Source organism: Homalodisca vitripennis, chromosome 5 (assembly GCF_021130785.1).
Source record: "Homalodisca vitripennis isolate AUS2020 chromosome 5, UT_GWSS_2.1, whole genome shotgun sequence".
Lineage (NCBI taxonomy): Eukaryota > Metazoa > Arthropoda > Insecta > Hemiptera > Cicadellidae > Homalodisca > Homalodisca vitripennis.
In genome coordinates, this window is record NC_060211.1 from 91602241 (window position 1) to 91629136 (window position 26896).

The 26896-nt window shown below is 32.4% G+C and overlaps 1 long non-coding RNA gene across 1 annotated transcript in view; it reads left to right on the top strand.

Moving 5' to 3' along the window:
- LOC124363887 overlaps positions 1-23195 on the top strand; it is a 33400-nt gene extending 10205 nt beyond the window's left edge. Inside the window, exons 2-3 of the long non-coding RNA XR_006922563.1 lie at positions 10447-10507; positions 22945-23195. This is a non-coding gene — a long non-coding RNA (uncharacterized LOC124363887). The remainder of the gene's footprint in view (positions 1-10446; positions 10508-22944) is intronic.
- Positions 23196-26896: the final 3701 nt, after the last annotated feature.

Here is a 26896-nt window from a genome sequence, read left to right on the forward strand (position 1 = left end):
AAACAACAGTTCTGATTGTTTAGCCACAACTTCACATTTTCAGCCAAACTAATTACAAGTAATTGGAGAACAGCATTACAATGTAGTACAGTGAAAACGGAAATGGTTTATAAAACTTTATTGTCTGTAATGTGCTTATATAGACCGTCATGGATAGAATTTGAGTGACAATTATCTTCTGTAGTGACCTCGTAAAGCACACGACAAAAAAACGACTGTGCTGTGTGTGTGTGTGTGTGTGTGTGTGTGTGTGTGTGTGTGTGTGTGTGTGTGTGTGTGTGTGTGTGTGTGTGTGTGTGTGTGTGTGTGTGTGTGTGTGTGTGTGTGTGTGTGTGTGTGTGTGTGTGTTTTCGTTAGGAAAAATATCACGACTTTGATATTTTTCCTAGCGAGTTGAAATTCTTTACTCATTTTCACTTGTCCTTGCCAATTTTACTATAATGTACTTCATTCATTTTATACTTCAACTATCTGAAATTTATGGTTTCACAGTTTTATAGTGAAACTTTAGTGAGAGTATTTGCAGAAATTCATTCAATAATGCTCTAAGATATAAAATAACGTCAATTTGGTATGCCAGACTGCGGATATTTGACGTTCTTTGTTCACTTTATGGTCGCTTTCCGAACACTACATCAAATTACAAACATTTATATTTTTTATTGTGATACAATTATTATTTATAGTATTTTATTGAACTGTGCATAATGAAAATCAATAGTAGAAAAACCATTGAAAATGAACTTTAGATCGAAAAATGTTAGCGTTTCGGAGGAGATACTTGTCGATAGTAGTAGTAAATGGATGAAAAACAGCAGTGTAACAATATTTTACTTATTAGCTGTTTTACGGAATGCACCATTACTAACACTCACTTATAGGTACATAGTGGTCTGCTAGGACGTCGCGGACTATACGAGATTAGTTACAATCAAAAGAGTATTTAATTAAATATAATTAGTAAACATATTATTTGAATGGTGTCCAATTATTTTTTAAAGAAATGCCACTCTCCTGTTAGTCTCACACAGCCCTCTCCTCGAGTGCAACTCAACAAGCAGGGTAAGGAGGGGAGTCAGTACAGAGCGGTGCTGATAAAAATGTACAATCGGGCAGGATTTGAACCCGCGCTATCTACTACAACTCCAATCTGACGATTTACTTGCATCCTTTGCATCCCAGTTTCTAGACCTGCAACTACAATGTGCTAAATTTTACAAAACTTTAAGGTCTTTACTCTAAATGCAAAATCCTAAGAAACTGTCTCACAGTATTCTTTATAGTTATTTTTAAGGCTCCACCTATCCCCTTTTTAAGGTTTATTCTGCCCATCCTTATAGGCTTGTGATCTGGTTATAGGAAGAGAGACATTTTAGGCCACCGGCTCTCCTTTAAATTGAATATATCAATTATTAGTCTATGCAAGAGTCATTTTGCACAACCATGTAACAAAATTAATAGGTTTCACTCAATGTTAATAATACAGCAATCTTATTTCTCCTTAATATTTATAACTTTGAAAACATTACACATTTTACATATACATAAAATACCTGACATTATTACTGTTAAAAAATAACTTTTATGTTTAAGTACAGGTGTTGTTTGCCATTTGCCATGATAGTTTTCTCTGCTGGTGGCAACATTTACATTTTACTATCTTAAATCTATAAAAGACTATCTTAAAATCTCTGTAAAAGCGATCTGACCAAAGCCTAATTAAAACCATGTCATCGGTATGTATCTGTGTATGGGACGGTGAGAAAAAAATGAGCGTATGTAGGGGTTAAGGAGATGAAGGGAGTGTGATCTTTTTAGACGATTTGCAAGACTTTGGCTTGAATGGGGATCATTTGCTACGGCCGTTTTCTCTAGTGGTGGCAACATTAAGCAAATGTTTGGTATCGAACTCCGGTATACTGTTTGTTGTAAGACGACATGCCGATTTGCACCATAGAAAAAAGAATAAAAAATATTTATAATTTCTGTTATAGGAACGTCATGTAAAAAAAACCTGAAAGACACATTTAGGATGTCAAGATACCTTACGTGTGATTTAGCATAATTTCTACATAAAGTTTTAATAGATACGAAATTTTAGTATCTTGCTGAAGATTTGATTACTGAAATATTACTAGCCATTTTAGTTAACTTTAAAACTATTCCAAATTAAAAGTAAGCATCATTTTCGGACAATGCGCTCACTGACGTGTACCAAAATCAAATGAGATCTTTTTGTTTTGCTGTTTTTGTTTTAGCCTATATTTATTAAATGAAAATTTATTTCAAATCTTGGTGCATATTGAATAACTAAAACCTAATTAATTATCATACAGTTATTTATATACAAAAAATTTACACTGTTCCTCGTTTTACAGCCTAATATATACAACAAATTTTAAAACACAGAACAGAAACATACAAAACATAGAACGAATAGTAAAATGTCGCTCTTTCTTAAGAGCGTAATGCTAATTTAGTCTCTGGTCCTTATTATTACTTTATACTTAATGACTTGTTAATATTATATTGTTAATCAAATCTTGCATGAAGCAGCTTTTATTCATATATCTTTACTTTATAACGTTTGAAATAGGTATTTTACAGATATTTGACTCGATTAAAAGTGTAAAAACGAAAACATGACTTTTCTAAAAATGGTTCCTGCTTTCTTATTCAGGTGAAAATTCTAAAACCTTTGCTTAAAGCAGCTTTTATTCATATATCTTTACTTTATAGCGTTTGAAATAGGTATTTTACAGATATTTGACTCGATTAAAAGTGTAAAAACTAAAAACATGACTTTTCTAAAAATGGTTCCTCCTGCTTTCTTATTCAGGTGAAAATTCTAAAACTTTGCTTAAAGCAGCGTATTCATATATCTTTACTTTATAACGTTTGAAAATAGGTATTTTACAGATATTTGACTCGGTTAAAAGTGTAAAAACGAAAACACGCGACTTTTCTAAAAAATGGTTCCTGCTTTCTTATTCAGGTGAAAATTCCTAAAACCTTTGCATTGAAGCAAGCTTTTATTCATATATCTTTGCTTTATAACGTTTTGAAATAGGTATTTTACAGATATTTGACTCGATTAAAGTGAAAAAAACGAAAACATGACTTTTCTAAAAATGGTTCCTAGCTTTGTTATTCAGGTGAAAAATTCTAAAACTTTGCATAAAGCAGCTTATTATTCATATATCTTTACATTATAGCGTTTGAAATAGGTATTTTACAGATATTTGACTCGGTTAAAAGTGTAAAAAACGAAAACATGACTTTTCTAAAAATGGTTCCTGCTTTCTTATTCAGGTGAAAAATTCTAAAACCTTAGCTTAAAAGCAGCTTATTCATATATCTTTACTTTATAAACGTTTGAAATAGGTATTTTACAGATATTCGACTCGGTTAAAAAGTGTAAAAACGAAAACATGACTTTTCTAAAAATGGTTCCTGCTTTCTTATTCAGGTGAAAATTCTAAAAACCTTTTCATAAAGCAGCTTTTATTCATATATATCTTTACTTTATAGCGTTTGAAATAGGTATTTTTACAGATATTTCGACTCGATTAAAAGTGTAAAAAACGAAAACAGTTGAAGACTTTTCTAAAAATGGTTCCTGCTTTCTTATTCAGGTGAAAAATTCTAAAACCTTTGCATAAAGCAGCTTTTATTCAAATATCTTTACTTTATAGCGTTTGAAATAGGTATTTTACAGATATTTGCGACTCGATTAAAAGTGTAAAAACGAAAACATGACTTTTTCTAAAAATGGTTCCTGCAATCTTATTCAGGATGAAAATTCTAAAACCTTGCATAAAGCAGCTTTATTCATATATCTTTTTACTTTATAGCGTTTTTGAAATAGTTATTTTTACAGATAATATCTGACTCGATTAAAAGTGTAAAAAAACGAAAACATGACTTTTCTAAAAATGGTTCCTGCTTGTTTTATTCAGGTGAAAATTCTAAAACCTTTGCATAAAGCAGCTTTTATTCATATATCTTTACTTTATAGCGTTTGAAATAGGTATATTTTACAGATATTTGACTCGATTAAAAGTGTAAAAAACGAAAACATGACTTTTCTAAAAATGGTTCCTGCTTTCTTATTCAGGTGAAAATTCTAAAACCTTTGCATAAAGCAGCTTTTATTCATATATCTTTACTTTATAGCGTTTGAAATAGGTATTTTACAGATATTCGACTCGATTAAAAGTGTAAAAACGAAAACATGACTTTTCTAAAAATGGTTCCTGCTTTCTTATTCAGGTGAAAATTTCTAAAACCTTTGCATAAAGCACTTTTATTCATATATCTTTACTTTATAGCGTTTGAAATAGGTATTTTACAGATATTCGACTCGATTAAAAGTGTAAAAACGAAAACATGACTTTTCTAAAAATGGTTCCTGCTTTCTTAATTCAGGTGAAAATTCTAAAATCTTTGCATAAAGCAGTTTTTATTCATATATCTTTACTTTATAACGTTTGAAATAGGTATTTTACAGATATTTGACTCGATTAAAAGTGTAAAAACGAAAACATGACTTTTCTAAAAAATGGTTCCTGCTATCTATTCAGATGAAAATTCTAAAACCTTGCTTAAAGCAGCTTATTCATATATCTTTACTTTATAAGCGTTTGAAATAGGTATTTTACAGATATTGACTCGATTAAAAGTGTAAAAACGAAAACATGACTTTTTCTAAAAATGGTTCCTGCTTTGTTATTCAGGTGAAAATTCTAAAACCTTTGCATAAAGCAGCTTTTATTCATATATCTTTACTTTATAGCGTTTTTGAAATAGGTATTTTACAGATATTTGACTCGATTAAAAGTGTAAAAACGAAAACATGACTTTTCTAAAAATGGTTCCTCCTGCTTTCTTATTCAGGTGAAAATTCTAAAACCTTTGCATAAAGCAGCTTTTATTCATATATCTTTACTTTATAGCCGTTTTGAAATAGGTATTTTACAGATATTCGACTCGATTAAAAGTGTAAAAACGAAAACATGACTTTTCTAAAAATCGGTTCCTGCTTTGTTATTCAGGTGAAAATTCTAAAACCTTTGCATAAAAGCAGCTTTTATTCATATATCTTTACTTTATAGCGTTTGAAATAGGTATTTTACAGATATTCGACTCGATTAAAAGTGTAAAAACGAAAACATGACTTTTCTAAAAAATGGTTCCTGCTTTGTTATTTCAGGTGAAAATTCTAAAACCTTTTGCATTAAAGCAGTTTTTATTCATATATCTTTACTTTATAACGTTTGAAATAGGTATTTTACAGATATTGACTCGATTAAAAGTGTAAAAACGAAAACATGACTTTTCTAAAAATGGTTCCTGCTATCTTATTCAGATGAAAATTCTAAAACCTTGCTTAAAAGCAGCTTATTCATATATCTTTACTTTATAGCGTTTGAAATAGGTATTTTACAGATATTTGACTCGATTAAAAGTGTAAAAAACGAAAACATGACTTTTCTAAAAAATGGTTCCTGCTTTCTTATTCAGGTGAAAATTCTAAAACCTTTGCATAAAGCAGCTTTTATTCATATATCTTTTACTTTATAGCGTTTTGAAATAGGTAATTTTACAGAGTATTTGACTCGATTAAAAGTGTAAAAACGAAAACATGACTTTTCTAAAAATGGTTCCTGCTTTCTTATTCAGTGAAAATTCTAAAACCTTTGCATGCATAAAGCAGCTTTTATTCATACATCTTTACTTTTATAACGTTTTTGAAATAGGTATTTTTACAGATATTTGACTCGATTAAAAGTGTAAAAACGAGAACATGACTTTTCTAAAAATGGTTCCTGCTATCTTATTCAGGTGAAAATTCTAAAACCTTGCTTAAAGCAGCTTATTCATATATCTTTACTTATAGCGTTTGAGATAGGTATTTTTACAGATATTTGACTCGATTAAAACTGTAAAAACGAAAACATGACTTTTCTAAAAATGGTTCCTGCTTTTTTATTCAGGTGAAAATTCTAAAACCTTGCATAAAGCAGCTTTCATATATCTTTAATATCAATTTTACAGATATTGACTTTATAACAGACTTTTCATATCTTATTCAGGTATTTATACAGCTTATTCATATATCTTTACTTTATAGCGTTTGAGAATAGGTATTTTACAGATATTTGACTCGATTAAAAGTGTAAAAACGAAAACATGACTTTTCTAAAAATGGTTCCTGCTTTCTTATTCAGGTGAAAATTCTAAAACCTGGGAGCTAACCAAATGAATTAAAATAGCGAATACCTACGCTTAAATTGCAGGGTTAAAATGCAGTCACAGCTCTACACGCCAGCAGTGAGAGATTATTCAGAAACAATGGCGATACGACGTACTTGAGAAACCAAAGAATAAGCACAATTTTAGCGGTAGGGAGTTAAACCGGGGGTGGTTGACCGTTGTCACTTGTACTGATTCTTCGCTTCTTAATTCTTTTTAGTTAAACCGTAGAAACCTTATTTTAACAGATTACTGACTGTGTATTTAGTCTGTTAGTATAAAGTCTTGGCTAGTTTGTAGTTGTAAGACCTCTCTTTATGTTGTAATTCATTGGATAATAATAATAATGTTTATAATAATTTACATTGTACGAAAATAAAAAAGTTTAAAAAGTGTTAAAAAGGTTTATTATTATATACATATTTATCAAACGCTTTTCTAGGCTACGTCTCTAGTAATAATAATATTTTTTTTTCATTCCCACACTAATACACTTTTTACAACTTTAGTCTTTTTTAAGATTCTAATCTGTTATTTACATTCATTCAGACTGACAGCAATATAACGAAAACCCACAATCAATGAATGACACATGACTCCCACACCCGAAATTTGCCTGATTTTAAGCCAATGTATATAGTTTTGTAACTTTTCATAATATCAAGCGTGTAAAACCTTTGATTGTATTAGTTAAACATAATATAAATATAAATCATTCGTACGGACGTGTTGTGATGAGTTCCGGGGGATTATATCGGTTAATTGTGATGTCCGACGGAACAATCACAGTTGCGTCACGTAACTTTGATTGTTACCGTTCAAATATTTGCTTCCTGATGTGTTACTCCACAGATAGCAGTCCGAGCGACTCATGATCGCCGCTTACAGTCTTAGACTTTGAGAGGTCGAGGAAAATGCTAAGTCCCTGTCTCGTCTTTCCAACTCATCATATACGTCTATGACATTTACAAGAGCTATTATTCCATCGACCGTTGACTTATTTTTCCTGAATTCAAATTGTTGGGCACTCAGAATTCCACAGTCATTAGAAAAATCTTCCCAACACGTTAGCTTATGGACTGAAAGAATTTTAATTCGAGAATAATTACTCCTATGGCAAGGTATAATTTTTCTTGAACACAAGGTTGACTTTACCTGTGTAAGAATGGTTGGAAAAATCATGTTCGGAATTTAAAATTGATCAGTTATTTCAGGACTACCGAGATATGTTTGGAGTAGATTCTACGCAACGACACTGATATGTCAATTAATTACGTCACAAGATTTATTTGAATCCATTCCCTGTTTCAAAGGCGCTAAATTACTTTAGTCATATGTTCTCATGTATTTGCTTTTGTTTACATAGTTAGATATTTCATTCTGTCTAAAAACCTTGCTGAGTTCTTGAAAAGTCTTATTCTAGATAAATGTTATTACTGGATTTCATTACAATGTATTAAGCTATATAAAACCTTCGTTACATGGAGAGGTTTTTAATATCTGAAAGATTGGAAATGGATCCTAGTTTAGCTGATGGATATAATCTTCAATGGGTTCTTTTGGTATTCGACTTTTACTAACTTATTACTACCACAAAAATAACTGATGATGAATCAAAATTATATCTTTTAATGAACTACGTAAGTTATAATATTTTTACATTAATAAATGAAGCAAAAAGTTTGATGAAGCAATAACAGATTAACAGGATTTCTATATAAAACCCAAAAACATAATCTATACTAGACACTATCTGGCCGCAAGCATACAATAAGTTGATGAAACAATTGATACTAATTTTCAAGCTCTAAATAATTCAGTGAGTAAATATTGTAAGTTTCGTTGTGTAAGTGTCGAAGAGAATCGTTCTAATTGTGTATTAGATTCTTTCATTATTGGCATAACTGCAATTATTATTTACAAAAAACTATTAGAAAATAATACTCTTACTTTGAAGGTGGTTTATAAACAAGCACTTTCTCTTGAATCAGGATAAAAACTCTCACAATCTTACACTCGACTACTATATGAGATAAATTCAGCAGTCCTTGAAAGGAATTGATATTTTGTTATGTGAAAGCATTTGATCACCTCATTGATAACCCTAAAACCATTAATACACCATCATATCCCTACGATTAGGCCGTAAATGCTTCTTTTGTGGGAGTACGCCAGTTATTTCCGTATTGCTTGTTCAGCTGGAGAAGCATCTTGTAATAGGGAAATTGGACACTACTAAAAGGTTTATCGTTCTGGATCTCGAGTGTTGTCTGATTCAACAGAAGACAACACCACTATTGCATCTGCTGCCGCTCCTGCATGTGTGCTGATGGCTGTTGAATCTATTAAAGTTAATGGTAACTCACATCGATACAGTAAGTTTCATAAATTATTTCAACAAGGTCCATAACCTACAGTTAAGAACGGCTCCTCAGCCTGGACAAGTTTGTATGGCATCAACTTCATTAACTTCTTCAATACTTGGTTATTGCCTGTTAGATCTTGGAATATATGGCGATATCTGCAATGGAGTTATATTATCTGTTATGAAGGAACTTTGTGTTGATGTTATCTCAGATCTTGATGTAATTAAAAATCACTCCTCAGTTAAGTTTGAGTTTAAAAGCCTTTTAGAACGACTGAACGTTTATAGTTTGGCGGTGACCGCCATTTCTTCAGTGTTTCTCTTCTCAAATGTTGTTAAAGGAACAAAATTGCTATAAAATCTATATGCCACACATCAGCTTTTATAAAAAAAGATCTCGTTAACTCCATGTTTTCAACTATTTATAGGAGTATTCAATTCTCGATAGAATGGAATACTATGGAATACTCATTGTTGATGAATACTCGAGGTTTCCTACTGCATTGTTCATATATTTCTTCATTGAGAGTACAAAGTCATATATGCAATGTATTTTCTTTATCTGGACTTCCTGCATATGTTCATTAAATAACAGAGAACTTCATTCTTGTTAATTGATTTAAAGAACCTTTTGCACAATTTGGGAGTTGCTACAAGCCATACTGCACCGTACAACCCAAGAGAAGTTGGTCAGTCCGAACGTCATGTGGAATACAATTAATCTTGCTCTGAACTCAAGAGGATTAGAAGCTAAGAAATGGGAGATAGTGCTATATGATGCTCTACATATAGCACATCGTACATGCTATAGTTTGCGCAGCTACTTATGCTACTCCTCATGAACGGATGTTTTTCCATTCCAGAAGATAAACTAGTGGCATCTCGCTCCTACTTGGTTAATTAACCCTGACCTGTACTACTCAAGAAGCAATATCGAAGAAGTAAATATTAGCCATTAGTTGAGGAAGTTGAGAAGTTGATTGAAGCTAACTCGAAGTATGCACATATTACATTTCCAGATGGTCGTGAGACCACTGTTTCTACTAGACTATTGGTACCTGCAGGAGAACCCAGGGACTGTTCATTTAATACCAACCACTGCTTTACTCAGAGATCGATCGAGTCTTTGGCAAGGGAAGAACCTGCAACCTGATAAGCTCACTCAACTGGAGGTAGGTGAGACCTCAATTCAACCTACTCAAGTGGAGACAGATGAGACCTCAACACTACCTCCCACTTTGGTCGAGACCTTGAAGTCAACTGGATCTAATTCTGATAGGTTGAGGAGAAGCACTCGTGCCAAAAGTTCTCTTACTTGGCTGACTATTTTCTATAGAAAAGGGGAATACTGTGATAAACCAGAGTCACGTGTTTTTATTTTGGTGTTGTTTTTATTTACATAGTTATCATTTAATTATTTCTAAATAAAACCAATAGCCTAGTTGTGTTCTCGCTTAACACAAGAAGCCTTATTCTAGCTAAGGGTATATTTCATTACTGGATTGCATTACACGCGCCATCTCTGACTTATCAACAGGAACCAACGTCATAGATTATACTGGATGTTTTCCAAAACCTGAAGTACTGCAATTTAATTGATATGTTAGATGAGGTACAGCGACGGAAGAAAATCGTCTATTAAATTCTATTCCCGCTCAAAACGTTCTACAAGAAAATTATTTTGGACATTGATATTAATTGAATATTTACTTTGTAAAGTATCCCTTAAGTTTTTGGATTTATTAATAATTCTACAACTTGTTTTCTTTCTATCTAGTTCTCGCAATATTATGTGATTATTAATCTAATCCAGTTGTATGTTCCAGGTGAGGTATGAAACAAGGCACCTCTGGGCTGAGTGGAAGTCCGTTCTTGCAATATTACGGGGTAAGTTTCGATTCGAATCCAAAACTTTGTTTGAATCAATTGATTACATAGACATTCTTGTGGTGTCCGTTTGCGCACTCGGTTTTAACAAGCTGTCTATGCGTTGAGCCAAATCGTTTCAATATTAGCTGTGCAGGAACATTATTCACGTCAAATACATTGACGTGTATTTTAGTGTGACCTACTTGGAGTGACTAAAATAATTAAATTCTACAGGTTTGTTCTACAAAATTGAAGGAATTTAATACTTTAAATAAAACTTTTAAATAAGTAAAATTTTTAAACTGTTACAAACAAAACTAAAATTGTTAATCTTTATTATGAGATGATATATTCACTAACCGAAGAAGTTTTTTTTTAGAAAAGCCACATTTCATTAGCGGAAAAATTTTGTTGATGAAGAGATTGTATATTTTTTTAATTCTAAACTTTATTTATCATGCCTAGTTTCGGCAGAACATTAAATGGTAGTAGGGTGTTGAGCCTGACTCGAGCAAGCGGAGTCGCAACTCTGGAGCTGAATTTTCATCTAAATCAGGGACCATCGCGTTGTAAAACAAATTTCTCAGTCACTAAATTAAATTAAATAACTAAGAAAAATGTATAACTACATAACAAATGCAATTACATATTGTTTTAAAATGTGCCCTTTGAATTAATATGTAGCTTTATGCATAGCATCACATTCATTGATATACTATTCCTAGTACTCGTTTGTATATCGCTCCTCTTATTAAGCTAAACCACATGTCATATCCATACATGGTCGCCTTTAAACAATAAGGAACCAAGAGTAATTATCTTGCCAAATTGAATTATTACTGTAAAATGCACAGAAATATTCTACTTTATTGGTAAAGAACAGGATTTTGGATTCAGTGCAGTTAATTAGAACATAATATGTAATAAAAGTGTATTTTCTAAAAAGTGTAATTGATCACTATTTTTCTAATATCTCGGAAGATAAAAACATATATACTACACTTTACATACCAACACATTATCAAATGTGGTCGTATTTTTTTTTTTTTTTTTTTTATTTTTTTTTTTTTACCTCCGATATTCTCAAAAGTATTCGTACTTCTCACAATGAGGCAACACCCTCAAATTCGACATAAAGTCATATACAACAATTTATCTACTAATCCATTTTGAATTATATTTCTGTGATTAATGAAAAATTGTTAATTAATAAATTATTACATTGATCTCTATTAAATATTTAAAAATATTTACAATATACGAAATTTACTTACTGTAAGTCATCCGATAGTGAACTCCCCTCACTTTTTCAGTTTTTGTGTCAGCCATAAGTACATCAGCACGAATAATCATTTAAAATACCTACTTTATTATATAGCCAATGTTTTTTTCTAGTAAGCCGTCTATAAATGCTTATTAAAAGATATGATGTGATAAACATCACATTAAAAATATCCTGGTTGCATTTTTCCGCGAAGACGTCCTAAAGTAATGTTTCAAATATTGTTTTTAAAATCTGTATTTCCAGTGTTTTCTGAAACCTGTTAATGCGGAGAAAAACAATAGAAATCATCTCAGGATTATCGCAGGATGCTTATAAAACCACGGAGACAATTAATGAATAACTTCGTACAGTTGTATACTTAGTTGTTCGTTATCTCAAAACCACTTGAAATTTTAACAAAAACTGTATAGATTCTGGTAATTAACTCTTTGTTAATCCCAGTTATTTCTGAAGATAAATTGGAGTTTCAAAGAAACGGCATGTCTGTGTTCCCGTCGTCTGAGTGCTCCAACCGGGCTTCTGTCTATCCACAATCAGTTCCTATTTATCTCGGAATTCTCTCTGTATTTTTCTCTTATTTTTGTCTAATACCTCATTATCTTCAGACCTGACTTGCCATTTTCTTATTGGCAGTCGATAACCAACGTGGATAACCAACGAGGAGAAGGCAGCCAATGAATTTAATTGACATATAAGCAAAGCCAAATTCGAGGCGCATTGAATTAAATTATTTGGCAAGTATTTTATCAAGACAGTTGAATTCCTCTAAATGAGCTTCACAAATATAACATTTTTGAGGGAACGTAATCTTTAGTAATAAGCTGCAACTTTTGCCATCACCTGTAGTGAAATAAAGTGTAAAAGTTACGGTATTTTAGTATTATTTACACACATGATTAAATTATTAGCTCTGTATATTCACTATTTCACTGTGTATCGTATTCTTTTCAGCTAAAGAAATGTGCGTTGATTATTTCTTACTGAACTTTATTGGTCCGAAATACCTTGTAGATAATCGTTGGGCATTAAGAGAAACTAAAAGCACATTCTTAGTAGTATGGTTCCTAAATCAACAATCGCTAAGGCGTAACTGATAATATAAACATGCTGGAATCCGTTCTCTCTGCCTCTTACAGCTCTGTAAGAACACATTTTTCATAAATATGAAACTGGATAGGGTGCTGCATTCCTCATTGAAAAGTATTAAGTGAAACTAAAAATCTATTGTTGGCCCACTCACCCATGTTGTTGCGAGTTTTTAACATTCTTTGTATATTTTCAAATAATATAATCAGGAAAGCCAGTAAAGTCAGTATTGCCGTGCTGTGAAGATTCCTTACCGTAATAAGTACTAAAGGAAATTATATGTAACAAAAATAAGAAATATGTACAGAAATGAAAATATACTGGAACTAAATCTTGGCCAAATGTTGAATGAATTCTATCTAGTCCATTCGATAAAGTCATTCCACAAATTGGCATCCCTCCATCAATGGGAATGTTTCACTGAGGCTCAGTTGCTACTTGTGTTTTATACTTGAGTACGCGAATGAAACTTCAATTCGTTTTACAGAATCAAAACATTTCATAGAAGTTACCAGCTACCAAAAACCGAAATTAACGGCTATTTAGGTTTTCATGTTGTTGGTCAAGGAATTCAATATACTACTGCACTTATAACTGAATAAAGAAATAAATATTTAATTTCAAATATAAATTATCCCTGTAATTTTGAAAATGTTTAAACGTCGTTCAATAGGACAGCCAACAATATACTGCCCTTTTTCTATATCTTCGAATATTAATAACAAATTGTTAGTTATTATTCTTTGTTGATTTTTCAGAACATTTAAAGAAGTATATTTTAATTACTTACAATTTGGCCTCTTGTAGAGAAACTCAACCATCGACTGCGTAACACTTGCAGATGATATTAATTGAACATTTATTCACTAAAGTATCAAAAACACTTTCATTTATTGGGTTAAAGCTTCTAAATCATCAACATTTAACTAATAACTAACCAACAGAATTGTAACATTGTATAGAATAAAATTACAATATTAGTATGGGTTGAGGCATGGAAAATCAGCTATTGATTTTGTGTCACTCGCAGTGGAACTAATAACGTTTATAGCTTCTAAAACACCAACATACAAAATTAACGAGTATTCAACAGAATTCAATAATGTTTGAACAAAACTATAGTATGGTGTCATTATATCTAGTGAGTGTTAATAATTAGGCCTAATAATATAATTTTTAGTGAAATCTAATCCGATATGTAGTTGCTATAACTTCTTAATACAGTTAAATATTTATTAATCTTTTATAGTGCTTATTTTACATTTGGACATATTTGAACTTAGAATTTAAGGGCACGTTTTTTAACAAACCTAAAAATAACTCAGTAAAATCAAATTTAAAAGTTTATTAGAAACTGTATTAAAGAAAATACCTTACATAGCTTTATAAACTGTTATAATTATTGTTGTTGACTTAATTCTGCTGAGAAATTTATGTTAATATTTATGAAACTAATAATAGGAGCAGTAAGAAGACAAGAATACAACAACTTTAACAACAAAGGAAAAGTTATTTAACTCTCAGAACCATGTAAACGTTTTTGTATATTGTAAATTCTCTTCTAACGTGTCCACGTTAATAAAGCTTAGTAAATGTAATAGAATAACTATAGTTAAAATTGTCTATTATAACCATCTTATGTACATGCATTAGTCGCGATAATAATATGGAATTGTTAGAGTATTAATGAGATATAGATACAGCTCGTGAGTTACAGTTTCAGATTTAGGGATTCATAGATCTAACATAGGAAATAGATTCTAGATAATTCCTATATCTTATTATTCCATATCATTTTATGCTGGAAGCAGTAATACATTCACGATTTAAATATAAGTTATTTCAATGATATATTTGGTACCTACCTAAACGGCGTAGGTAGAATGCCGAGTGTCACGAACTTTAACACTCTCCCCACATTAACTTTTGAATAGCTGCGATTTTTTAAATATCATTTTAAGAATATGTGTAATAACTTCACCTGAAATCATCATTAAGAAACATTAACCCAAATGTTTCTTAAATGGCTTCCTCATTTACCGTGGGAGTGGAAAACTGATTAATTGTAAACGTGATGACCTATCGAATAATACCACAAATTAAATCTTTCGACAGGACAAAACCAAAGACACCAAGGAGATCTAATTTGAGACTACTTTATCAAAAATCAGTACTATTTGAACAACGGTAAAAAGTTTAACTTTAGAAAACTAGGTAGACTTGAACTTATGAAGATTATCTCTATATTTTAACCGTTCTTCTTATGTCATCAAGACCTTTTAAAATTAGGGCAGGGTTACTCCTAAAAACCTTTTATCTCTCCTCAAAAATGGGGTGTGTACAGGTTATAATAAGTTATGATAATATACCATATCTTACGTATCTATTATATACTACTTGCAAGAAATAAGATAAATTAAGAAAAAGCTGGTGGGAATTTTCGGATACCCTGTATGTTCATAATCCTTCAAACACAATTAGGAGTCAAAACTAATTGATACATTGAATGAATATACAATATTAAAAACTACTCATATGAATCACGCCCGTGGTTTTACACGTAATTTCCTATTCAACAATGGGTACGTAATAGGTATAAAATTTTTTAGATGGCGTAATAAGTACTCCAGAAAATAAATGATGGTCCTGGAAGATATTTCAATCTCCCGATCCATTTCAGAAGCATCGGAATTTAAGTTTAAAGTACAATAATTAGGTGGAAACTGTATTCCAAATCCTATGCGTGGTTGACCTTCTTCAAACATATTTACTTTGTCTATTAAAGGCATAAAAGACGCGTATTTAAAATTTAACCGATCTAGGATACCAGAAAGTTAAAAAACAATCTTAGTTTTTTCTAGGAGTTTCAACTTAAACCTATATTATGTTAAACCTCTATGGTTCTTTGATCTTTATGGAAATGCTTTACTTTTTTATATTTAAGTCTCATGAGCTACATGTGCCAAATTTAAAAGTATTACGAAGAATAGTACTTCAGCTACTTCGTCGAATTGAAGGCAGGACACTTGGTTTTTGATATCATACTTCCGGGATGAATGTTGAAAATCCCCTCTTATCACGAATATAGAACATGTACAGAATATTTTTACTGTTTCATAGTCCAAAACCTGCAGTTTTTGAGAAAATTTGATCAGTCAATCAGTCAACTTAAATATTTTTGGTACGAAAAATTTATGCTGTGACAAACCATGGATAATTTTGTGAGTTTACATGACTAACTATTACACACACACACATATATATACACACATATGTATGTGTGTGTGTATATATATATATATATATATATATACATATGTATGTGTATATATATATATATATATACACATATTTATGTATATATATATATATATATTCCGGCACAACAGAATGAAAGATGGCTGCATGTATGGCAGTCATCTCGAAATATCAAATTAAACATTATTATTATAATATACAGATTATAAGATGTCTCTTTATTTGATGGGTACGCTATAGTACTTTCAAAAACTCAGGATCTCCGTTATCTTGATACTTTAAATGTTTTAATACCCATAAATACCATTGATTTCTAAAAATGCAGATTCGGTTGTGATCAAATAGAAATTACGTTTGTAAAGAATTCACTTATGCTGCTACAATATTATCATATATTATCAAAACATTTGTACAGCATTCATGTGAAAAAGCACTATATATATATATATATATATATATATATATATATATTTATATATATATATATATATATAATATAAAAAAACGGAATGTACTATGAAAGGTAATAGAAATGTTGCACTAATATGATTGACCACCATCTTGAAAGTACTTATTGATTACGATCGACTAAAAAACGTTTTCAAGGCATTAGTAATTACCATCTTCTCGTTGAGTTTATTTTCAATTATTGTTTAAAACTTGTTTCAGTCATAGTCATGATTTGTTACACCTGTGTAATGTCATACTATTCAAAATGTACTTGAAATTTGACTTGATGTTAAAAAACTTTCAATAGCATGTTTTTTTGTAAATAGACTGATAAATTCTAGTTTTTTCTAATTTGGATCTGCGATGCAAAGCGAATTAGACAAAACTTCTAAAGATATTCCTTTTAGAATCTTAAAATTTGCCCCAGCTTAAAGCGTTGGACTTGATATCGTGATATAAAAATTGTTATTAACAACTTGTTTGATATTCCTCAAAATGTGTAAGAAATATTTCATTCTTAGTCTGTGTTTGAAGTTAATATATTACATAAATGCGAATGCAGCCATCTTGGAACGGTTTATTGATTGATACTGGGTAATGAACTTACTCCAGGAATATGTAAGTACGAGTACTAACTTCGTAGCAAGTTTTGATTGATTCATTTGAAAATTATAGCAGTCGTCGTGTGTACTCATGTTTGCACTACGTTATTGAATACTTCTTGTAACTTTGTACGGTCAACATATTGAAACTTTCTATGTAATAACTGATTATATAATACCGTGTTTTGTTTAGATGACATTTCATTCTTTAAAATGTTTCATTTAATTTCAAAACCCTTTCTATTTTGCTCTAATGATATCACACACGTAACAAAATATTATCATACATCTGGAAACTTTAAAAGATATGCTAACATATATTGTTACAAAATTATTTTTAAATTGTTCAGTGTTTCGGAAAGATAATATTCAATTCTTCCATCCGGTGCGGCAGCCGCTTATTATGAGAGAGGTTGGACTAGGGTTTGAGAACGGAAAACGTCAATACGAATTATTAATGAATTACAGTTGAGAGAATCATGTAAATCTGCTTTTAAAAACTAGAACTTCTGACCTTACCTTGTCTATATATTTTAACATTAATATTGCACTACAAATTTAAATTTATACCATAAGAACAAAGAGATTACCACGTTCATGACACTCGTATAATCATATCCGTACATCTCAGCAACAGAGGCTAAATTATTGCAAATCTTCCGCCTCGAGCATGAGTCAGATTTCACAACAAACTTCCAGAATGTATTACATTGCAAAACCAATGATAGTTAAAAAGAAAACAAAAACGTTTTTTTTTTGTCCAGAGCATTCTACACAGTGGACGAATATATGGAACATAACATAGTACCTTAATTTAATATACTTAATTTGATTTATTTTTCAATAATAAGATATTAGTAAGAAAACACATGAACGCTATACAATTGTTGTATTACAATATTGACATTTGTTACTCAGCTTAGTGATGTAAAATGAATAAAATTATTATTATTATCTTTAAAAAGAAATTAGATAGTAAATAGTTTTAGGATCGTAGCACAATTTATGGATATTATAAATTTTACACTATACCGACTCTACCCTCAATTATTTCTATACGATACTCGCACCTCTGAGGCAGGGCTACATGTACAAGAACCATTTGTTTTCTTTGATGTTGCGCGTCTGCTACAGGGGTCCGCCGAGAAGAGGGTCGTCACGTCAGTACCGCGACAATCTCGGTCACTCGTAGCAGGGAGATACCAGAGCATGCAAGCTCTCAAAGTTAATAACTTCCCTAAGGGATGGAAGGGAAAAATTGTGGTTTAGGGAGTAATATGGTTCTGAGTGACTACTTGCTATTCTAGACCCTGGAGTAACAAAATAGATTAGAGTGAAAAAGATAAGGAATTTTTGATATCCGTCATATAATCACCAACATTTGCATCTTATATATTCCAGATGATCTCGCTTTAGGATTCAAAATTAAATAGGTCCTGAAGGAACATGATAGGGTGCAGAGATAGGGCTTCTATCGGTTAATACATAATACCATATAAGGAATAAACTCAATTTTTATACTACGATTAACTATTTTACGTTGTGAAGCAGCAAATGGAACAGTTAGCAGTCATAGAACTTGAATGTGCGTCATTCACTCCAAGGTTTCCAAGGAACTTTGTACAGGTTATATATTACGCCTGAATAACCTCCTTTTGAACGCTATGTTTATTCTGTTCTGAAGCAGTGATATATTATAGAGTGAAGAGATAGAGAATTTTCTAATATCCGTTACTTACTGTATGGATTCCAAGGAACATTTATAAATATCTGTTATGTTTCCATGTGACCTCCTTTTGAAGGCAAAGTACTCTTATAATCCGGCTTGAAGCAGCGAGATAGGATGTAATACAAAGATTGGATGTTCTCTCTAGCTTTTTAACCTATATCATGGATAGTAGGGAAATGTTTTTTTTATTTTTTTATTTTATGATTCTGGATAACTCTAATGCTGGACATAAACTAGAATAGTGTGTTTTACTTTTTAAATTAAATTCAAGACAGAAGTGGTTATATTTTGATTAATTACTTAAGATTAGTCAATCTGGTCAATACGAAAAGACTGAAGTTTCTACGTAAATCCTTAATTAGTGATTATTCTCATGCGTACAACGGGTAAAATTATTAAAGTCGTATCCCATCAATTACGAGCTTTTCAATTTCGGGCCCGATTCCTCAATTGACAGTTGAATCTTCCCTTAAAATGTTGTAAGCAAAAAAAGAAGAAGGAAGGAAAGTTAAATAATTTTTGCTATGTATTGAGAGGGAGGGAGGGAAGGAAAATCGAATAGGTTGAAAACGTCGGCAAAACGAAGTAACATAAAATTAAAACTTACTTTGTAAAGATAACGTATTCAAATATTGTACACTGATCCTATTGAACTAAGGGATTCAACAAAATACATATATTTATTAGAGAAACCTAAGATATTTATCACATTAGTCGCTGTGTTCTGGCCCTTACCAGAACCTTTTTTGTTTGGAGCCGATACTCTTGTTCTTTTTGGAGTCGTGGTATGTATCAGTCACTGTCATTCCCGAGGATGACCTTTGCAAGTAGGACAAGACACCAAGATACTGCATTAACGAGCTCTAAAGCTTTCAGTGAATACCAGCCATGTGTTGGGCTAAAGAATGGTTACCACAGTAATCGATCAAGAAGTAACTGGAAGTGAGAGTCATTAGGATCGCTTGAGAAAGGGTGGGAGGGAACGTAATGTATTTTACGCGTAATGGAGGTTGTCATATTGAATACATTACATCTTTGCCGTTAGGTATCCACGGAGTCGTAATAAAATGGCCCTTGTATGACTAGCGTATTGTGTTTTAGGTTTTGATACATAATTAAAACACAGATACCCGTTCTCGAAATGTTATGTTTCTGCTATTATAACACACAACGATGGCCAGTGTCTGTAATCCAGTATTCGTTTTTAACATTTTTTCCACGCGCCAGTTTTGGTTAGGAATAAAGAAATTTAGGAGCAGCTTGGATCATAAACAAAAGGTAGAACAATTTTAGGCTAGTAAAGATTGATTTTGTTGGTAGCATATTATGCCACTTTGGATTAAATGCACATTATTTTACTGTTGGTAACCAACCCTTTTGTTGTTACAGAAAATATTCTATATAGTATGATTTTTGTTCACTGAAAACTAACCTTCTTATTTCGTACTAGCAATTTCACGTGGCTTCGCACACAATTTCGTAGGATTTTTACATGTATGAGCACTTCGCGTTCGAGTGGATTATATTTCCGATGTTAATATTGAGTTTTGCTTGATCCCACGACCAAGAACTTATGTCGAAAAGTGTGCATTTGTGGCCATTGTAATTTACTCTGGTCTTAGCATTTTTTTGCCATTATTGACTTTGCCTTGATGAAGAAAATATATACACATACACAGGTCTAAGAAGCCTATGTATATGAAATAGCAAGTTGAATGGATTTTGACATTCTTTAAATGTATAGTAACAGTTAGATAGTAACTTTGTATTTGATACCTGCATTACAGTACAAAACAAGCACTCCATACATAATATTTGTCGAAATTTACAAATAATATTTGTACTAAACCTTTTAATTTTCAAATTTCGATGTTTTCTTATAGTGTGCTCAACAGCGGTTGCAGAAATAAGAAGTTTTGTTACTATCAAGCTTACTATGCTTTCAAGATAAACGATTTGAAAACAGTGTAAATTAATCAGTTGCTGTCATAAAACAATGTTTACACAAAACAGTAATTAAATTGAAGACTGTCTCAAGTAATATCAAGATTCAAACTAATATTTTGTTTGCTGTAATGTAACTTTAGAGGACAAGAAAGGATTTTTTCGCAACTATAGATATCAATGGAGCGTAGCCCGGAAGAATTTTGGAAATAGAAATAGTCCTATTATGTTAACTAAGGACCATAAGAATTACCATGTAAATATTCAGTGCAATTAGTCCAGTAGTGTTTTGTGATAGAATAACACAAAGACAGACACCATTAGATCTTTATATAGAAACTAGCTGTTTTCCGAGGCTTCGCACGCTTTTCGTAAGATTTTCCCGTGTATGAGCACTTCTGGTTCAAGTGAATTTATATTTCCAACGCCGATGTAGAGTTTGCCTCGATGTCACGATCAAGAAAATCTGTCAAAAGAGTATTGTACACGTACGTGTACTTTATTACAAAGTGGTCTAACAATCAAGGTTTAAGTTCAACCCAAAAATGTATTTTAAAAACATAATACCTCAAAACTTAGCGCCTTCAAATAGTATTTTGGTTATTTAAAATACATAAACTGTCTTGTAATTGCAGTTTATAATGTGCAAGCGCTTTGTATTTTATTTTTTTCCAGCGTTTGCCTGGTGGCGAGTTACATCAATGGGCATAGCATAGCATATAAACCTTCTCTGTGGAAAAATACATGTACATACACAAATTTTCATAATGATCGGTTAATAGTTTACGATTCCATAAAGGACAAACACACAAACATTAATTTATATATATATATATATATATATATATATATATATATATATATATATATATATATATATATATATATATATATATAAGCCTATGTGTTAACTAGGAACACTAAGAATTACTATGTACAATTTCGGTGAAATCGGTTTAATAATATTTTTAGGGAGGGGGTTGAGTAACACACGAACACACGGACAGAAACAATTAGATTTCTATATAACAACTAGCGGGCCCGGCGCGCTTTGCTGCGCATTTCAATAATTTTTTTGCAAAAGTTGCCCGCGGCTTCGCACGCAATTTCCCGTTGAAAACAGTACACTATATTCACTTATTCTTTTTCTATCACATTCTAAACATTGCTGAGATAATTGATAGTCGTTCCATCGTGAGCCTCTTGGGCGTATTATGAAGGTATGTACCATATTCCTGCCTCTATCTAGCTGTTACCACGGCTTTCGCACGCAAATCTTAAGAACCGAAGTCCTTATATTACTTAGTAATTTTTTTTTTTTTTACTATAATAAATTTTAGATTAAATTAGTTATATCTCCGATGCCACGATTGAGCTTGCTTTGTTGTTGTCTCGATCGAGAGAATATGTACACACGGAGTTTTGAGAACCATACTTCTGTCAAAAAAAACAACTAAGGTTGATTTTATAACATTCTTTATATTTGTAGCCAACGTAAGATAGTAATTATGATATCTGCATTACTCTTCTGAATCAAGCATGAGCATGGTTTATATTAAATAAATATTGCAGTTAAAGGTGAATTTTTACGTCAAATTTGAATTGTATTATCTGGATAGTAAAGTCTATGTTTAACAGTGATTGCAAAAACAGTTAACTAAGAACGTTAACATATGTTTGCTGCAATGCATTTCTTATGGGTATTTCTGTAACCAGTGGGGCGGAATCCTGAAGCGGGAAAGGGATGGGCATAGCTTATAAACCTTCTCCGTGAAAAAATACATATACGTACAAATTTTCATCATGATCGGTCCAATAGTTCACGATTCCATAAAGGACAAACATACAAACATTCATTTTTATATATAATAGATATAGATCACTAGGGCTCTTTTGTTTTTTGATAATGTTTTATTGTTCTATTCGTGTATTTACTGCAGCTTTACGATTATTGTAAGGTATTAATGTTGTATAATTACTGACAATCATTTCACTTTTGTTTTGTTAAGGGGACTCTTAAAATCATTCTTTTATTTTATTGCAAGGTTCAAGTTTTATTTTGTCCTTTTATTCCTTTCACTATATCCCTGTGTTGTTGCAGGTTGTGACTCTTGTGCTCGTGTCGGGTCTGGGGCTGCTCGCCGTGCTCGCCTGTTGGCTTAGAAGGAACTGCAGGTAGGGCTTACATCCTTGTTGCTTGGTTCACTCTAATAATATTTCATCATCGCTTAGTAGTATCACATACTTTAACTATATTAGGTATTGGGAGTTAAATCTTCTTACAATCATTACGAGGATCATTAAACTACTTGATCACAACGTAAACAACAATTTTAGCCATTTAACGGTCATGTTTACTCTTCCTACAGTGAGTATTTAAATTAATACTGTCGAAAGAGCGAGACTGGTGCTGTATTGTTAGCAAGGATTGACGTAAGCAAGGAACAACGTCGCGCCGCACTTGATGTAAGAGTACTGCAGGCTGGACCTGAGCTCAGGGCTTCATCATTACTGCCTCATCAGCACAATGGTTACCCTCAAAACACTTCTTGGTCAGTTTTAATTATATTAGTAAGGATTGACGTAGGTAAGGAACAATGTCGCGCCACTCTTGATGTAAGAGTGCTGCTGGCTGGACCTGAGCTGAGGGCTTCATCATTTCTGCCTCATCAGCACAATGGTTACCCTCAACACACTTCTTGGTCGGCTTATAATTATATTAGTAAGGATTGACGTAGGTAGGGAACAATGTCGCGCCATACTTGATTTAAGAGTGCTGGAGGCTGGACCTGAGCTCAGGGCTTCATCATTACTGCCTCATCAGCACAATGGTTACACAGACAACACTTCTTGGCTGCTGTTAATTATGTTAGTAAGGATTGACGTAGGTAAGGAACAATGTCGCGCCACACTTGATTTAAGAGTGCTGGAGGCTGGACCTGAGCTGAAGGCTTCATCATTACTGCCTCATCAGCACAATGGTTACACAGACAACACTTCTTGGCTGCTGTTAATTATGTTAGTAAGGATTGACGTAGGTAAGGAACAATGTCGCGCCACACTTGATGTAAGAGTACTGCAGGCTGGACCTGAGCTCAGGGCTTCATCATTACTGCCTCATCAGCACAATGGTTACACAGACAACAAACACTTCTTGGCTGCTGTTAATTATGTTAGTAAGGACTGACGTAGGTAAGGAACAATGTCGCGCCACACTTGATTTAAGAGTGCTGGAGGCTGGACCTGAGCTGAAGGCTTCATCATTACTGCCTCATCAGCACAAAGGTTACACAGACAACACTTCTTGGCTGCTGTTAATTATGTTAGTAAGGATTGACGTAGGTAAGGAACAATGTCGCGCCACACTTGATTTAAGAGTGCTGGAGGCTGGACCTGAGCTGAAGGCTTCATCATTACTGCCTCATCAGCACAATGGTTACACAGACAACACTTCTTGGCTGCTGTTAATTATGTTAGTAAGGATTGACGTAGGTAAGGAACAATGTCGCGCCACACTTGATGTAAGAGTGCTGGAGGCTGGACCTGAGCTCAGGGCTTCATCATTACTGCCTCATCAGCACAATGGTTACACAGACAACACTTCTTGGCTGCTGTTAATTATGTTAGTAAGGATTGACGTAGGTAAGGAACAATGTCGCGCCACACTTGATTTAAGAGTGCTGGAGGCTGGACCTGAGCTGAAGGCTTCATCATTACTGCCTCATCAGCACAATGGTTACACAGACAACACTTCTTGGCTGCTGTTAATTATGTTAGTAAGGATTGACGTAGGTAAGGAACAATGTCGCGCCACACTTGATTTAAGAGTGCTGGAGGCTGGACCTGAGCTGAAGGCTTCATCATTACTGCCTCATCAGCACAATGGTTACACAGACAACACTTCTTGGCTGCTGTTAATTATGTTAGTAAGGATTGACGTAGGTAAGGAACAATGTCGCGCCACACTTGATTTAAGAGTGCTGGAGGCTGGACCTGAGCTGAAGGCTTCATCATTACTGCCTCATCAGCACAATGGTTACACAGACAACACTTTTCAATTGGCTGTTATTTATGTTAAAATATCAATTAATACTTTTTATTTTTATCTTTTTTCCGATCAGTGTTGTGTTTCACATGCACAACTTTTATTGGGTTATTACACGAAGACATAAACCGTACGAAAAAAACAGTCCTCATTAAAATATGTGGGTTTTCTGTCAATAAAATTTGATTTGATCAAAATAACAACGTTGAGCTCAACACTCTTCTTATAGAATATTTACGCAATGCTTGGCGATTAAAATATACGTACAAAACACAGGTACGTTTGTTCAAGTACTTGAGGTAACAGTTATGTGCAGAGGAGTAGTTGTATTGGTACTTACGTAGCTTTCGGAGCTTATTAACATTCAAGTCCTAGGACTTTAAAAGGCGCGTTATTTTTATGTCTTTGATCACATTGATGAGACAAAGCAAATCATCAATTAACGAATCCAGGCAACCATTCGCGTATCTAGGAGAGAGGAGGGGAGTGTATAGTGGATCCTGTAAGGATTGACAAATACAAAACAGCCACTGTTGCAGCTACGCTTCTCGCGTTTCGAATACGAGAGCAAGTAATCACAATGAACGCCTACCGATCATCTCTTGGATCGGCCGCTTTTAATAGCCTAACATATTTCTCAACTCTTTCGCTGTTGACGATATACCGTAACCTTATATTAGTTGTTTTTGTTAATAATAAGTGCCAATTAAAAAATAAATGTACAACCCCTTTAGTTTGATGGTTGTAGGCTACTATTTTAAAATATTTGTTTTGATTTGTTATCATCACGTTATAATCATGTTATGATCACTTGTTATTTTTAAACTTCTTTGTAAGTTTTCTACCAAAATTGTCTATGTATGATAGACAACTCTACTAAAAAGTCTTAGAGTAAGATATGTAAAAAATCAGATGTTTATCACAACGTGTTTTATAGCTGACCTGTCTATGGATATAAAATAACTCTTGATATATGAGAAGTCATGCAATGATGCGTTTAATTGATTTAAAGAAATATTTTTCAAATAAAATGTGCTCTAAAACTGGATATACACAACCAAATTATGGGAATGTAGTGGTATTTAATATACTATTTACTTGTGGCTCGCATTCTAAACATTTATTATTTTACATTACATTAGATCATTACATTTTTGAGCACAGCAATTATATGAAAGAAATATAAATAAATAATAGTAAAACAAATGTTATTTATTAGTAAATGTTAAGGTAATTGCAAAATAATCTCGAGAACTTCAACAAATTGTAAATACTTATCCAACCTGGTAACATACAATTTTGTCATAAATTATATTAAACTTACGGCTATTTTTATTTTCAGAAGCAAAATTAAATTATTTAGGGGTTACACTGCCCTGTTTATTGGAAGAAGAGGATTTTATTTTAATGAGTTGTCGGTAATGTAATTCTGAGGAAATATTTTGGGGTACGTGTATAATATTTTTCCGTTACGTTTTAATTCGCTCACCTCAGTCAGATGACGGAGATGTTCATTTTAAGTTGTTGAGTATTTTCTAGATTGCCATGAATGGGCTGCCGTCGGCAACAATCAAGTCCACGACATGGTTGGTTATTACTCTAGGAATAAGTTGTAATTTTCAAACGTTCTAATTCTGTTGGATCATTAACCATAATATATTTAATTTTTATTTATTAAATTTAATTTATGAATAAACAACTTTAAACTGATATTGCTTTGTGAATTAAAGTCAAGGATCTGTTGGAATGGTCTCTATTGGTATATAATTATTTGATGAACTGTTTTTTCAACATCTGTTTAATAGAAAAAAGAATTCCAATATTCTAGTTGCAATATTTTCAAAAGTTTCCTTTAAATCCAAGACTTGTATATTCACACAATATTGACTATGATGCAATGGTAGTAGTTAGTACGTATATTTACTAATGTTTAGTAACCAATATTAAAGCTTAAAACGATCCGGCAAGTTTATCAATCAATGCTAAGTCACCCTGTTTAAAGTGAGGG